Raw genomic sequence first — 13,945 nt, 5'->3', positions numbered from 1 at the left:
GTCGATTGCAGGCCGAGCGAGCACTCACGTGCTCATATATGCTCGTCCGGGTAAAGCCCGCCTGAGCATAAAGGTATTTAGCTTTATATAACATTCTCAGTGTCTTACCGACTGACCGCTGGCCGAGCGACCACCTACGTGCTCATATATGCTCGTCCGGGTAAAGCTCGCCTGAGTGTAAAGGAATTTAGCCTTATATAATATTCTCAGCATCTTACCGGCCGACCGTATGCTGAGCGAGCGCTCCCATGCTCATCTATGTTCGACCGGGCAACGCCCACCCGAGCATAAAAGACAGGTTAAACAGGAAGCATTCTTAACAGTATATACGACCGGCTTGAACGACCGGTTGAGGCATATTCAACAGAAGGTAATCTGAACAGTATATACGACCGGCTTGAGCGATCGGTCAAAGCATATTCAACAGAAAGCATTCTTAACAGTATATACGCCCGGCTTGAATGATCGGTCGAAGCATATTCAGCAAGAGGTAATCCAAATAGTATATACGGCCGGCTTGAACGACCAGTTGAAGCATATTCAGAATGAGGTAATCTGAACAGTATATACGACCAGCTTGAACGACCGATTGAAGTATATTCAGCAGAAGGTAATCTGAACAGTATATACGACCGGTTTGAATGACCGGTCGAAGCATATTCAGCAGGAGGTAATATGAACAATATATACATCCGACTTAAATGACCGACCAAAACATGCTTAATAGAATATTTGGTGAGAAATATCTTTTAGAAGTTTCTTCAATTATGATGACGTGTCCCCATTATAAATACAAGTCATAAATGATAAAATGGGTACATATGTGGTACAGAAAAGATTCCTTAAAGGATTATTGCACGAAGTATAGAAGATGACTTCATCTCCTAACAAACTCTAACAAATCAGGGACCATCTCACGACTACGGGGGTCACGTGAGGTGATATAAAAAGGGGGATCTTCTCCGTTAGTAAAGTACGTAAGTTCTAGCATCTGAACTCTGTTTTCACTTGAATCACTGTTCTTCGATCTTCTTCTTCCATCTATGAGAGGAATTGACTTGAGCGTCGAAGGGTCTAACCAGGGATCCCCACCCCGGTCTTAGGTCACTAACGTTGTATTGACTCTCTCATTGTGCGTAGGAGCGTGGAGGAGTTTCTTTAGATCGTCGGAGTTCGTCTTCATCGGAGGCCCTTAGCATTCATCCAAACCAGTGCTCAACTTCATAGATCTCAGACAGGATCAATCATTTTATAAACTACTGTATCATATATTCAGCTCAAGTAGATAAATCTTTTATATTATTGATCAAATCTTTGTAATAGTTCTTAATCCACAAAAAGTAAAACGGATAAATATCTATTAATTCGGTTGAAAATTAAATTAGTTAAATTTATAGAAAATTTACCGATTACTTAGGGATTTATAGGTTAACTTATGAATTTTTTTATTTTAATTTATTCAATTTAATCGAATAAGAAATTTTAAAATCAAAACATAATCAAATTAACTAATATAATCGATTTTTTAGGGAAAAGAAAACTGAAATTTTGAAATAACCGAACTGAATTTTAAATTTGATCAGTTTATTTGGTTTAATCGAACTTTTACTCACTCCTATTAACAGTTGTCTAAGGTGCCTCAGATGAAAAGGCATGAAGACACCTCAAGCACATGCATGAAAGCACCTTAGGTCCAAGCATGAAGGCGCCTCCAACCAGTCAGAGTCGTTTGCTAACCGTTGAAATGTGGAAAAAGCTTTATCCACTTGGAGAGATCTTGGATGACTTTAGAGACACCTCCAAGTAATGGTAACTTTTTCCAAGAGGCTATAAAAAGTTCACTGGAGTTAGGAATTAAGTATCAATCATTATATTCATCTTCCTAGCTATTTCTAAGCTGTTAAAGAGGGTAAGAGAGTACTCTGCCTTCACGAATTAAGAGATTTTTAGTAGAACTTTTTCATTATCTTAAATTAACAACTATCCCGATTGTAACTGATGCGGCGATAAGGAGGAGCCCACCTGATATGGGCTAGCCATGGTGGAGGTCAAAGTCAAGGTAGTCAACATCAGGGTATCAAGAGGCTCGTTTGCGATGTTTGAGCAGGAGGCGACTGCAGCGTTCGATCGGGTGTCATAGTGGCCTATTGGCTGGAACCCTGTCTGAGCGGACCACGCGTCCAGCTCGGGGCACTATGACGGGATCACTAGGCATTCCATGAAATAGCGAGGCACCAAGGGGATTAAAAAGTTTGTTCGATCGAGAGAGACAATCCACCGTTCATTGTCATCGCATAAAAGAGTAGCCAAAGTCGAACGAGTGGAGGAGTCTCGGCCGAGCGAGTACCTCGCTCGACCAAGCAGCGGGACTGCCATCGTATCTCTCGACATTCTTTTGGGAGATAGTGTCGCTGACACCAAGCATGATCGACAGGCGGATCGTATGGCGGAAGCTTCTATTGTCTTGTCAGGGATATATATGCCCTGTTAAGATATGACGTCAGACGTACTTTATTGACAAGTCCTTTCATAAGACATATTGGAGAACGTGCTCATACTTCAAGGAGCGTGCACGTCGCCCACCAGAGCTCTATATAAAGGGGGGGTCCATCACCGACGGAGGTACTCATTATCTACTGTTTGTGCATAGTTCTATTATTGCTCCGCTTCTTCTACATATTCCGGTGACTGACTTGAGTGTCAGAGGACCCCCTTCCCTGGCCCGACACTGACATTATTTGTTTTACAAAGTGGAGCGAGGTTCACGTCTGGTCAATGAAATTGCCACATCCCAACTTTCCACTTCCCCACTTTTGGATAGGATCAGTAACCAAGTAAAAAATTCCTTATTTTCTTACTTTTTATAATTCTTTTTTATTATTATTTATCTAATATTGTATCCTTGCTAAGTTTAAAAGTAAGAGATTTTTCTAACTCTCTTTCAGGGCTATTTACTCTCCTCTAGCCGATAACCTGGACCTATAGATATTGCATTGTGCAAAACATGGTCATTGTATCAATTAGATATAAAGAATACTTTCCTTCATGGGCATTTGCAAGAAACTATTTATATGGAGTGCCCCCCTTGTTATTCTCTTGGTGATTCTAATGTGGTTTGCAAACTTAACAGATTTCTTTATGTTCTTAACTCTAAGCGGCGTTCATGGAACTTTCAGACTCTGGCAGAATCTCCATCCGTGGGCCCTCTGGAGTTCATGCCAATCTCTCGGATGGCGATATTTCCCTTATTCTCTTCCTCAGGAGATTCCATCGGCTCCTTGCCCCGGCCTGCCTGTTGACTTTCCTGACCTTCGCGACCTTCGCTCTCGAGAAGGGGCTTGCTTGATTGTCCTGCGGTGGTAGGCGGATTGTCCAGCAACCTCTGAATTTTGGGCGCGATCTTGGGTGGAGGCAAGCAAAGTTTTGCTGCCCGCTGAGAATCTCGGGCGAACTTGATGTAATCTCTTGTGTAATGTGTGTGAGACCTTTGGTAGGTACAATAATGGGGCCCCCACTGGCCGGGTTTAGGAGCTTGGACAACTTCAACTCATTGCGCTACCTTGGATTCTTGATTGGGCGGAAAACCCGGTCGGACATCCTTGGAGTGGGGAAAGGGTTGAGCAGGAGGTTGGGATGGCCTTCTCTCTGCCTTGTTGACAAGAGCAGGCGTTTTGTCTGCTTTCCTCAAGCTTCTGAGCTTCCTCTACATTAATATAGCTTGCTGCTTTCCCAAGAATCTCATTAAAATTCTTCACAGGCTCTCGAATGAGGGATTGGAAAAACTCCCCTTCCACCAGATCATGAGAGAAGGCGATCATCAATATATCCGAGGTAGTGGATGGGACATCCTGGGCTACATGGTTGAAGCATTTTATGTAAGCCCTTGTGGGCTTGGTAGGCCTCTACTTGAGAGCAAATAGGCAATGGTTAGTCTTCTGATATTTTTTGCTACTGGTGAAGTGGTTAGGAAAGCGTTCTTAAAATCCTGAAAGTAGGTGATGGATTCAATAGGCAATCCGTCGAACCACTTTTGCGTCAAGCCTGATAGAGTGTTTAAAAACACCCGACACTTAATGGCGTCGCTGTATTGGTGTAACAACGCAGCATTCCAAAATTTATGGAGATGATCTTCTAAGTCCTTACTACCATCGTATTCTACAATAGCTGGGGGCTTATACCCTTTCGACAGCTTCTCCTCGAGCACCCTTAAAGAGAAAGGTACTTGCAATTCCTTGGGCAACTCCTTCGGTTCCTTCTGGATGACTATGGCCTTCCCCTTTTTTGAGTCTCTGGGTGGGGAACTTTTGGCCGTGGAGGCTTGGTGCTACTCTTTCTTGTTGTAGTAATCCGAACCGGGGTCGCTATAGAAAGCTCGAGGGAAATCCTCGAGCTACTTCCTCTTAGACCCCTTGTCTGAAGCGTGGGCTTGGTCCTTTGAAGCCTAGGTATCCTATGTGGTTGTGAAGTGGCGATATACGTCTCGGAAGTCACTCGCCTCTTGGCTTCTTTGAACAACTCGTACTCTCCCGTTGTCATGGTTACATTAATCTTATTGGTATCCTCCATCATCACGTTCCAAAATAGGTGGAGAAGATTTCCATAGACGGTGTCAAATTTATTTTGCCCGGAATCTGAGTCAAACGGAGGCCGGCGGAGATGGCGTTGGTGTTGACGGAGAGGCGACTTTGACGCACCCTGTGTATGCACATCAGAAAGGAGAACCCCCACGTGGAACCTCTAAAGGTTGTGGTAGGAGAACTGGTGGTACTCAGACTTTGCACACACTCAGACAGGCATACGGAGTGTTAGAGACCAGAAATCAGGGAAAAAGCCCTCGGTGTAGGCCCTCCGATGCTCAAGTCAGGTCATTTTTCCCTGGAAGAATAGTGTACGATAGAAAAAAGAACTGTTGAAGACGAGTGCGGATGTACGCGTACCTGGCCAAAGAAGAGGACCTCCCTTTTTATATGGCGCTGCATACCTTTAGAGTCTGGCCGTTGTCAGAGAATGTCGGATGTCAGGGCCTGTTGGGTGAGAGAGATTGTATAGCGATCTCTTATTGGTAGAAGGAAGATTTCACTCTCAGGGAGTGGCAAACCATTAGAATATTCCCTAGCATCTAACAATTATTTTCTGACAGGAGATTACAATTCTATGACATTATTATCGCTTAGTGCTTTTCATCCTGCCCAGGTTCAGCTATAGCCAACTCAGGACGACCACTCAGATGTGCTACCAGGACTGAGCCTTAATGATGAGCTGTGGTGAACCGACAAGGCTTTATCTGAGACTGTGGTGAGGGACCCATCTTTCATGATTTGACCACTGAAGAGTCGGTCGGGAGTTGTCTTAATAAAAATACTAGGACCATCTATAAAGTATGAGCTGGGGAAATCTGATCAGTTGAGAGAAGGCCAGGAATTAGTCCAGGCTTCGTTTTACGTCTCAGATCTGTGGATCTGCCATGTCTGTGACCGACCAGAAATTATGCGGCTGATGATACGAAATGGTTTGATTCCCGCCTTTCCTTGACGGTTAATTGTCACGGTCTCTTGACTATTGACTGTCATATCTCCTTGACTTTTAACTCCATATCCCCTTAACTTTTGAATTTCTAATTTTATCAGATCTCTCTTTTACGCACCGTATAAATTCTTATATGTTTTTCTTCTAAATTTAATGGAAGTTTAATTTAAACTTTTAATTAAGTTAAAAGTCTCAAAATAATTTTTTAAAAGACGTACGATAGACTCTTCTTGAATGAGTTTTGCACCGGACTTGCTCTTAATTTAAAACTTTTAATTTAAAAATTCCTCAGTTTCACTTTCAGCAATTTACCGTTGCTACCTGGTCCTGTCTCTCCCTTCCTTTTCATTATTTCCAATTTGTTATTCCACTCCGCCAAATTACGAAAACCCACCACGTCGGAAACCCGCCGCTCTCCCTCTCCCCCTCCCCCTCCAAAGTTGCACCACAGGGACGAAGAGGTCGATCCCTACATGCCCAATTACCGCTGCCGCCGAGTCCTCTGCCTTATGTTCTTCCGTCTCCTCCTCCTCGCTGGAGTAAACGCTCTCGTTCTCTACCTCGTCTACCGTCCCTCCCACCCCCGTTTCTCCATCACCAGCGCCTCCATCATCACCCTGCAACCCACCCCATCCGCCATCTCCACTGCCATGCAGTTCACCCTTCGCATCCGCAACCCCAACAACCGCGCCTCCGTCGCCTACGACCGCCTTGCCGCTGCCTACGCCGCCCACCGAGGCCAGCCCATCACGCCGTCGGTCCCTCTCCTGCCACTCGTCTAGGAACGCCGCAGCGAGGTCTCCGTGTCTCCCGTGTTAGGTAGCAGGGCGCCCGTGCCGGTGATGGCTGACGTCGCTTGGGGGCTGGCCACAGACCAGGCCTACGGGTTGGTGGCCCTGCGGCTGGTGGTGCTCGGCCGGGCCCGGTTCAAGTCCGGCCCCTTCCGCAGCGGCTGGCACAGCCTGCGCGTTCGCTGCGACGTGCTCGTCGGACTCAATGCCGGCCCGGTACCTCCATTCGGCGCTTCGGAGTGCGATGTCGACGCCTGAGATCACGTGCGTCACTCAAAATTCACAGTCAATTAAGCTACTCTACTACACTGTTGTGATCACTCCAATTACGTGTTGTTGACGTCGAGTTTAAGAATAAAATAATGTAAATATATACAGATGGTAAAGGATGATTTGTTCGTCCAGCACCTGCTAATTTGTCTTAGACTAATACGAAGAAAATAAATTAGGATACTGACTACTAACCATTAATAAAGGGGTTAAAACATGGGAAGAATATGTTCTCTAAAATTTCATATGATAATATCTTCTTAACCACCGTACTGTCCCGGAGTACAATGTAAATATATACATACAATTACTTTAATTTAATTAGAACACTATAACAATTTCAGCAAATATAACAGATGTCAATCGTGCTTGTAGGTTGTTTTATGTTGATAAATTCTCGAATTAACACGATGAATGAAGTCACTGGACGATCGACGCTGGCGCAGATTCACGTGCGTTGCCCATACGTGTCGCAGCAGTGCGCTTCTTATAAAAAATATTTTTTATAGAATTCTAACCGTTAAAGATGCTGTTAGCCGTATCGATTTGGGACGGACGGACCGGCCGTTATAGTGAATAAGACTATAGGCTCTGTTTATTTGGGAGAGTGAAAAGTAAAATTAAAGAAAAGTTTTTACGGTGGAAAAGTTTTCGTCATTTACTTCATTAAAATTTTCCGAAGGAAAAGTAATGTAATCCATCCGCGGATAATTTTGGAGCCAAAATCAATCATCTCAAAATCGGACGGAAAGCAACGGATGGAAAAAAAAATGACGCATGTACCCCTTTTGCATTCACAAAATTACACCATATACCAAAAAAATGACGCATGTATCCTTTTTAAATCACAAAATTACACTATGTACAAAAAAAAAAATGACGCATGCACCCTTTTTTATTTATAAAATTACATCATAAATATTCACCTTCCTCTATCAAGATAAACAAGTAGGCAAAGGAAAAGATTTCTTCACCCTTACTTTTCTCTTCCTCCAAAGACAACTTTCTATCGTTGATTCCTTTCTTTTCCTCATCCACCGTCTAGAGTAAACATAGCCTAAGAGTGCCCACCACACACGTGGCTCTCTCTTTGCGGTTTGAACCGGAAGAGGTCGGTCATTGCGGTTCTTCAAACCAGATTGTGTACTGGAGCTGGTTGACCAAACGTAGACCTCGCTTATTTCTTTATTTTTGGTATGGAAAATGTGTGGTGACGATCCGTACGAATATTTCCGCATAAAGAAACAGTTTCGACCCTATAGTCAACTACATCGCAATGTCAGACAACCTCCGGTCCTCTACTCCTCAGTCCTCTCCCATAGTTTCGATAGTTCGACGCCTTCACATTCCTCGCTGCTGTTTGCGATCAGACGGACGGCATCGCCAAATATTTTCGTTTCATCACCAACTCTGCGAAGGTCTTCATTCTCTCAGTTTAATCGTGCCGTCTTTTCTGATTCTTTGCCTAAGAAGGACCCTTGTTGTTTCTTGAGATCGAGAAGGGGCTGCTCTATCAGAAAAGGTACGCAGTGAGAATCCATCTCTTCCTTGTGTATTCTATGCGTTGGTAGATTTTGATGCCTTTGATGCGACTCCCGAATAGGGTTAGGGTTGCCAGAAACAAGCCTACTTGAAAACGAATTGCATTTTAGTTCTTATTAGTAGAAATTTCTCAATTTTTCGGTGCATTTCTTTTAGTTGCACTGCATTTGTTCTTTTTATATTGCCTCTTCGGGTGTCACACGAATATGGAGGCTATACATAAGAGGCCAAGTAACAGAGCCATATGACAACTATCTATGTTTCTAAACACAAAAAATTGAAGTTTGCATTTTCATTTTATCACTTAAATCCTGATCTGAGAATTGAATTCATAAGAAATTCTTTTCTGGTATGGAATTATATATTTTTTTTCTGTCAGGATTGCTTACAAGAAAACTAAAAAAGCCAATTGGTTTTCCCAAAGAAGTGTAAGGGCCCTATCATAGTTGTGAGTTTCAATAATCAATATTTGAGGATATCAATTTTGTGGGAGAAAGAAGACATTTGAAGATATGGTTTAACTGGACAAGGTAAAGTAAACCAAAATGGAAACAAGAGATTCAGGATGCATACGTTTCAATCTTCATTTATACAATTATAGGTTGTTCTTCACTTCTTTGGTATCAAAATTTAAAATGCATATCATCTTAATTGAGTTATCCAACTGTGGAAGTTTTAGATGGAGCCATTAGATTTCAGGACTTTAGGTCACTTTAACCCTGAAATATAAGTAGCATAACCAAATGGTAATATAGATTATTTAAAGAGCTGCAAATATTTTTGTTCACAATTCTATTGACAACCTGCTATTGACACTTTGAACTTCGGGCTGGCGGGGCGTAAATCCTTGCAACTCGCATTTCAACACCCCAACCCCCACTTGCTGCAAAGTTATCGTGATTTACCTCCTTCGTGTTGGTCTTGGGGTGGGTTGGCGTGGCGCTGGGGGCGAGCGTAATCGCCTTTTGCCACATTAGGTTCTTCAACACTATTATTAGGGTTCAATTAGTAAAATAAGTGACTAGTTGATTTAGAACTTGGTTTGAGGTAGAAGTACTGCAAAGAAAGACATCATAATAAAAAGAAAGATGGTAAAACATAGAAATTTCCTAAACCTAGCTAGACTACTTAATATGTTTATAAGTTTTGGTGAATTTGGAGAAATGTCTTGATGCTTATGTTTCTCTTAAGGCAAGAAGGTTGGTTTAGACTTGTGATTTCATCAAGTGAAAAGCACTTCGGGAACTTTTGTGTAATGATATTGTAGTCTATATGTTATTATCCAACAATTATCTTTGTATTTTTAAAATAATTTTGGATAGTGTGTACACTCTTTACAAAAATCTTCTTTGCATATAGAGAATATTTTTCAGTTTGTGGGATATGAAAGCTTAATGAGGATATCTCCTTTTAGGATTTCTTTATGATGATCACATATTAGTGAATTTTAGTTATTTAGATATGAGACACAACTTCACTCATCATCTTAAATCGGTAAAGAATATGTTTGAGAAATATTCTAACCTTGTGCTTGTTGATGTAGTTATATTTATAAAATGGGAAAACAGAGATATTACACTTAAGCATTGAGCTATTTTGATGTCATGACTTATTAAGCAAAACAACATAGTTATTGCAAGTAAGACAATTAAACGCCCGCAATGCTCACCAGCAAGTGTTTTGCACTGCACGCTCATCACAAATCATCATGATCTAATGTAAATCTTTGTCAAAAGATCAAACCTAATAGCACCGACACCTTGTACTTCAACAGAATACAGATGCTCCTTATAGTCCTGGACTTTTACTAAATTGTTCCTCAACACTTACATCAGGCTTAATTTGTTTGTATCGAACAGAGATGTGCTTCCTTAGCATAATATTACACGCTCCTAAGTCCTAATAAAGACATGGTAAATTGTATGCCACAACATCCACTTGTTCCAAAATTTCAAACAGCCCACTGAAACATGGTGTCCACTTATGCTTTTTGCCAAAACACACCCCTTTTATTGAAGATGCCCTTAAAAAAATACATGATTGGCTATGGAAAATTCAATATTCCTCTTACCAACCTGCATTACTCTTCCATCAACTCCGGTGGTATGCTATAGTTGTCTGTTTTCAGAACCAACTCTGAAGTAGCGTTTTGTTTTCAAAACCAACTCTGAGGTGGCGTTTGGTTTGTGCTGTAGGAATAGGAATCAGAATGGGTTTGATAGTAGACTGGAATGAGAATGGGTATGATTATTTCAATACAGTGTTTGGTTAGTTTGATATTCTGAAATGGGAAAAAAAAGACAGTTCGGTGCACGAAGCTCCCGTCATGTGGGGTCCCGGAGAAGGATCCATTGTAGACCACCATCCGTCCATATCCTCCTCTCTCAAAAATGCCCTCTCATCTCTCAAAAAAATGTCCTCTCCGTCCACATCCGCCTTGACTATTTCAGCGCCGAGAAGCTTCACAAGATGACTATCTCAGCCAAATTGTGACCTTGAAGATCACTATCGACACGACGAATATCTCAATGAATCTGATTGGTTGGAAGTTGAAATTGGTTGGAAGTTGAAAGAACTCTACTTTTGGAATGAAATATTAAACCTGAGGAGAGGGATAGGTTTTATCCATTCTCAAAAATTTGGATTTCATTCCCATTCCCATTAACCAAACACAACAAAAGGAAATCATTCCAATTTCCGATTCCCATACCCCTAAACCAAACACGAATCTCATTGACCGAGACAAGCCAAATAACTGTCTTTCACTAGCCTCTCTGCTAATTTGTAAATGAGTTAATTTTTTATGAACTGTCTGTTTTCAGGTTTGTGAGATTTGTTTTCAGGAACAAGAATTTGTGAGTCTAAACCAAATAGTTTAGTCCTATAGATAATACCACATTGCCACCCATTTTTATTACCTGTTAACTGAGTGATGTGGTTAGATGACTTGGGTGCTATAGGTTCTCTCATTATTCCGTCTTCCATAAAGCATTAATAATAGGCAAGTTAAGAATTATTTCTCTTTCCACTCCCTTGGCTAAAGTTTAATCAGTTAGTGCCTGCGGCCACTTCATATCCAAAGGCCTTAATATAAATATTTTCCACTTGTCTTGTGTTGCTAAGTCCAATCCATGCAGATGCATACAATGCAATGTATGCATCACAAAAAAGCAGTCGATGTGACAAACTATGCAGCTAGAGGACTGAACCCATCGAAAACTATTGATTTGGTAGGCTAAAGAATATTTCTAATCTTGATTGCTGGGTATATTAGTTGATTGATAAAATTAGGATGATAAGGTCTTGAGCTTATGCATTTCTATAACCTTCTGTGCTGTCTTGGTTCCAAGGAAATTGGTGCTTAGCCTAAGCAGTCCGTGCCAATTGGCCCATGTGAAGACCATGTTTATGGGCCCAAGAATTGGCATTCCTATCACTCGGGAGTACGCTTGGCACAAGACGTGTACTTGCTTAACTTTTTTGTATTCTAGCATTCGCGTCAATTATTAGGAACATTTTGCTAATGGGACATTGGGAACTTGGGGGTTTGTGACTGTTAAAAGGACAAAAAGCACTATTTCCTATGGCATACCAAGACAAATGTAGTGGATTTTATAAGACCATGGAAGCACTCAAACAACTCATACTTGAATGTGGCTACCCTCTCTATGTGCCAGAATGAAGACAGACAATCTGCACATGAAATATACAGATATGCTACAATTGGAGTTTCGCCACCATCATGCAGCAGTGGTGCATAACTAGGCATGTCCAGCTGAAGATTTTGGCTGTTCTTGGCAGTGATAGCTAAAATAACGCTTACCGAGGCTGCATTGTAGGCGTTGTCAACATTTGGGTTCTATCGTGCATGGCTGACCTTTAAACTTAGATTTATAATCAAAGATTGTGTCTTCCAACTAATTTGTGCTCAAAATCTTGCATAGGCTGAAGCCTTCATGGTTTCTCTCCGTTAACCTACCTCTTACTGATTGTGCATGATTGCCATTGCGTACCCTCATGATTTTGTCTTTGCCCACCGCAGTGTGGTGTTGAACAATTCTTTGTGGTGCTGATAAAAAACTGGGAAGCCAAGATTGTGTACTAAGGACTCCACTCGGACATTTGTTTTTGTTCATTCTCTCTCTCTCTCTCTCTCTCTCTCTCTCTCTAGCTTTTGAATTATAATTCTGGTTACTGGTTCTAATGAAGCAAACCACACACACACAGAGGAAAAATTATTTGGAATCTGTCATATCTTCTGCACCTGCCAACTTCATTTAGACCCATTTGAAGAGAGAATGCAAAAGAATTAAGCATTGTCTTCTCTAAATAGGTACTGATGGGCCCAATTTCATACTGGTCATTAAGAACTCACCATGTTTTATGTCCCCACACTCCAACACATACCATACTCGAATCACGTGTCAAAGACGACCAAATCGAGTTCATCCAACTGGTTGGGTGCATGCTAAAGTTCAACCTGCCAGAGGACCCTCCATGTGGGCCTTCAATCATTTGGATTGTAGCCATGTCATCATTCGTCTATTGTTAGTCATTCATTACATCAGTTAATCAGAGGAAATTATGTCGACACATCTCAAGTGTCGGTAATGCAAAACAACACATCTCAACTGCTTGGATTAACAGTTCAGTGTCGCCTGGCTTATAGCTGCATATCGTACAGAAACACCATCCACTAATATAGGTAGAGTAAATTGAACAAGAAAATCTCCCGGCACCAGAGTGAGTGGGGCTATTATGGACGTCATCAGTTCCCTTCTTGCAACTTTTAGTTGTGTTTCCATCTCAGTGCATGGTTGAGGTTGGCTCCACTAGCTCCGACGGCCAAGAATCTTCCATGCCCCTGATTTTTTTTATAGCACTTTCCTGTTTATCATTACAAATCTTTTCAAATTTAATGCTACTTGAAGACGTTTGGTGCTGTGACAGCGAGGGTGATGAGACGTTTGTGAGTTCGGTAACCTCGGAGCAGACCAGATGGAGAGTGTTCCAAATGATGGGACCGGTGGTGCATGGTATTGTTTATCCGCCTATCTTGTTTGGCCAAGGAGGGCACAACAGAGATTGAAGCGAGGATAAGAACAGTGGCTGTAGGAGGAGACCATGCAGAGGTATGGTTTGTGGGCCGTAAGTCGCCCATTGCACTGCACATACAGACGCGGAACTTCTGTAGGCCGCCGATTCATCCCCTACATATTTTCAACCGATTTAACATCTGCTCCACCTGAGAATAATTTCCTTAGTAATCGTGTGCTTAATTTTCATCAGTGAGATGAAAGTTCAGCAATTGACTTGCGGAACAGATGTCTGATAAGAAAATCAGTTCTTGGTATACCATGATCGAAACAGTCTCCTTTTGTTCTTCTGGGAATAATGGATGTGTCGACCAGTGCTAGTACAGATTGTTTAGCATCTAGCTAGTGTTGGTAGTCATTAGATGGAAGAGTTTGGGTAAAGCAATAGATACCCGCGACAAACATTTGTCACGAAATTGGATATATAACTGAGTGCTAAAATTAATATAATGTATTTAAATATTACATTATTTAAGTGCTGTAATTTTCAATTTCTTTATTGTATATGAATTGGCGTTGAGTTTTGATGCATACCCCCATGTACCTGACCTATTTAATCAAATTAGCAGCCGCATATACTATGAAATAGATATGGACAATAGATCGTTGTGATGGTATGATATTGGTAAAACTATTGAATATTTTTTTTAAGGGTATCTTATATGTTGTCACCCCCTTTTTTAACTTTTGTTTTTTTACTCCTTTTTTTTAAACATCATA

At 41.5% G+C, this 13,945-nt stretch overlaps 1 long non-coding RNA gene and 1 pseudogene across 1 annotated transcript; both read left to right on the top strand.

The window, feature by feature from the left end:
- The first annotated feature begins 5,999 nt into the window (after window positions 1–5,999).
- On the top strand, window positions 6,000–6,575 carry LOC122055197 (annotated as a pseudogene).
- Window positions 6,576–7,861: 1,286 nt separating this feature from the next.
- On the top strand, window positions 7,862–13,581 carry LOC121967595. Its single transcript, XR_006107807.1, has 2 exons — window positions 7,862–8,109; window positions 8,509–13,581. It is a non-coding gene; the product is annotated as an uncharacterized LOC121967595 (long non-coding RNA).
- The last annotated feature ends 364 nt before the right edge of the window (window positions 13,582–13,945 follow it).

Source organism: Zingiber officinale, chromosome 3B, assembly GCF_018446385.1.
Source record: "Zingiber officinale cultivar Zhangliang chromosome 3B, Zo_v1.1, whole genome shotgun sequence".
Classification (NCBI taxonomy): Eukaryota; Viridiplantae; Streptophyta; class Magnoliopsida; order Zingiberales; family Zingiberaceae; genus Zingiber; species Zingiber officinale.
Note: the sequence above shows the minus strand (reverse complement) of the source record. Positions and strands in the feature narration are given on the sequence as shown.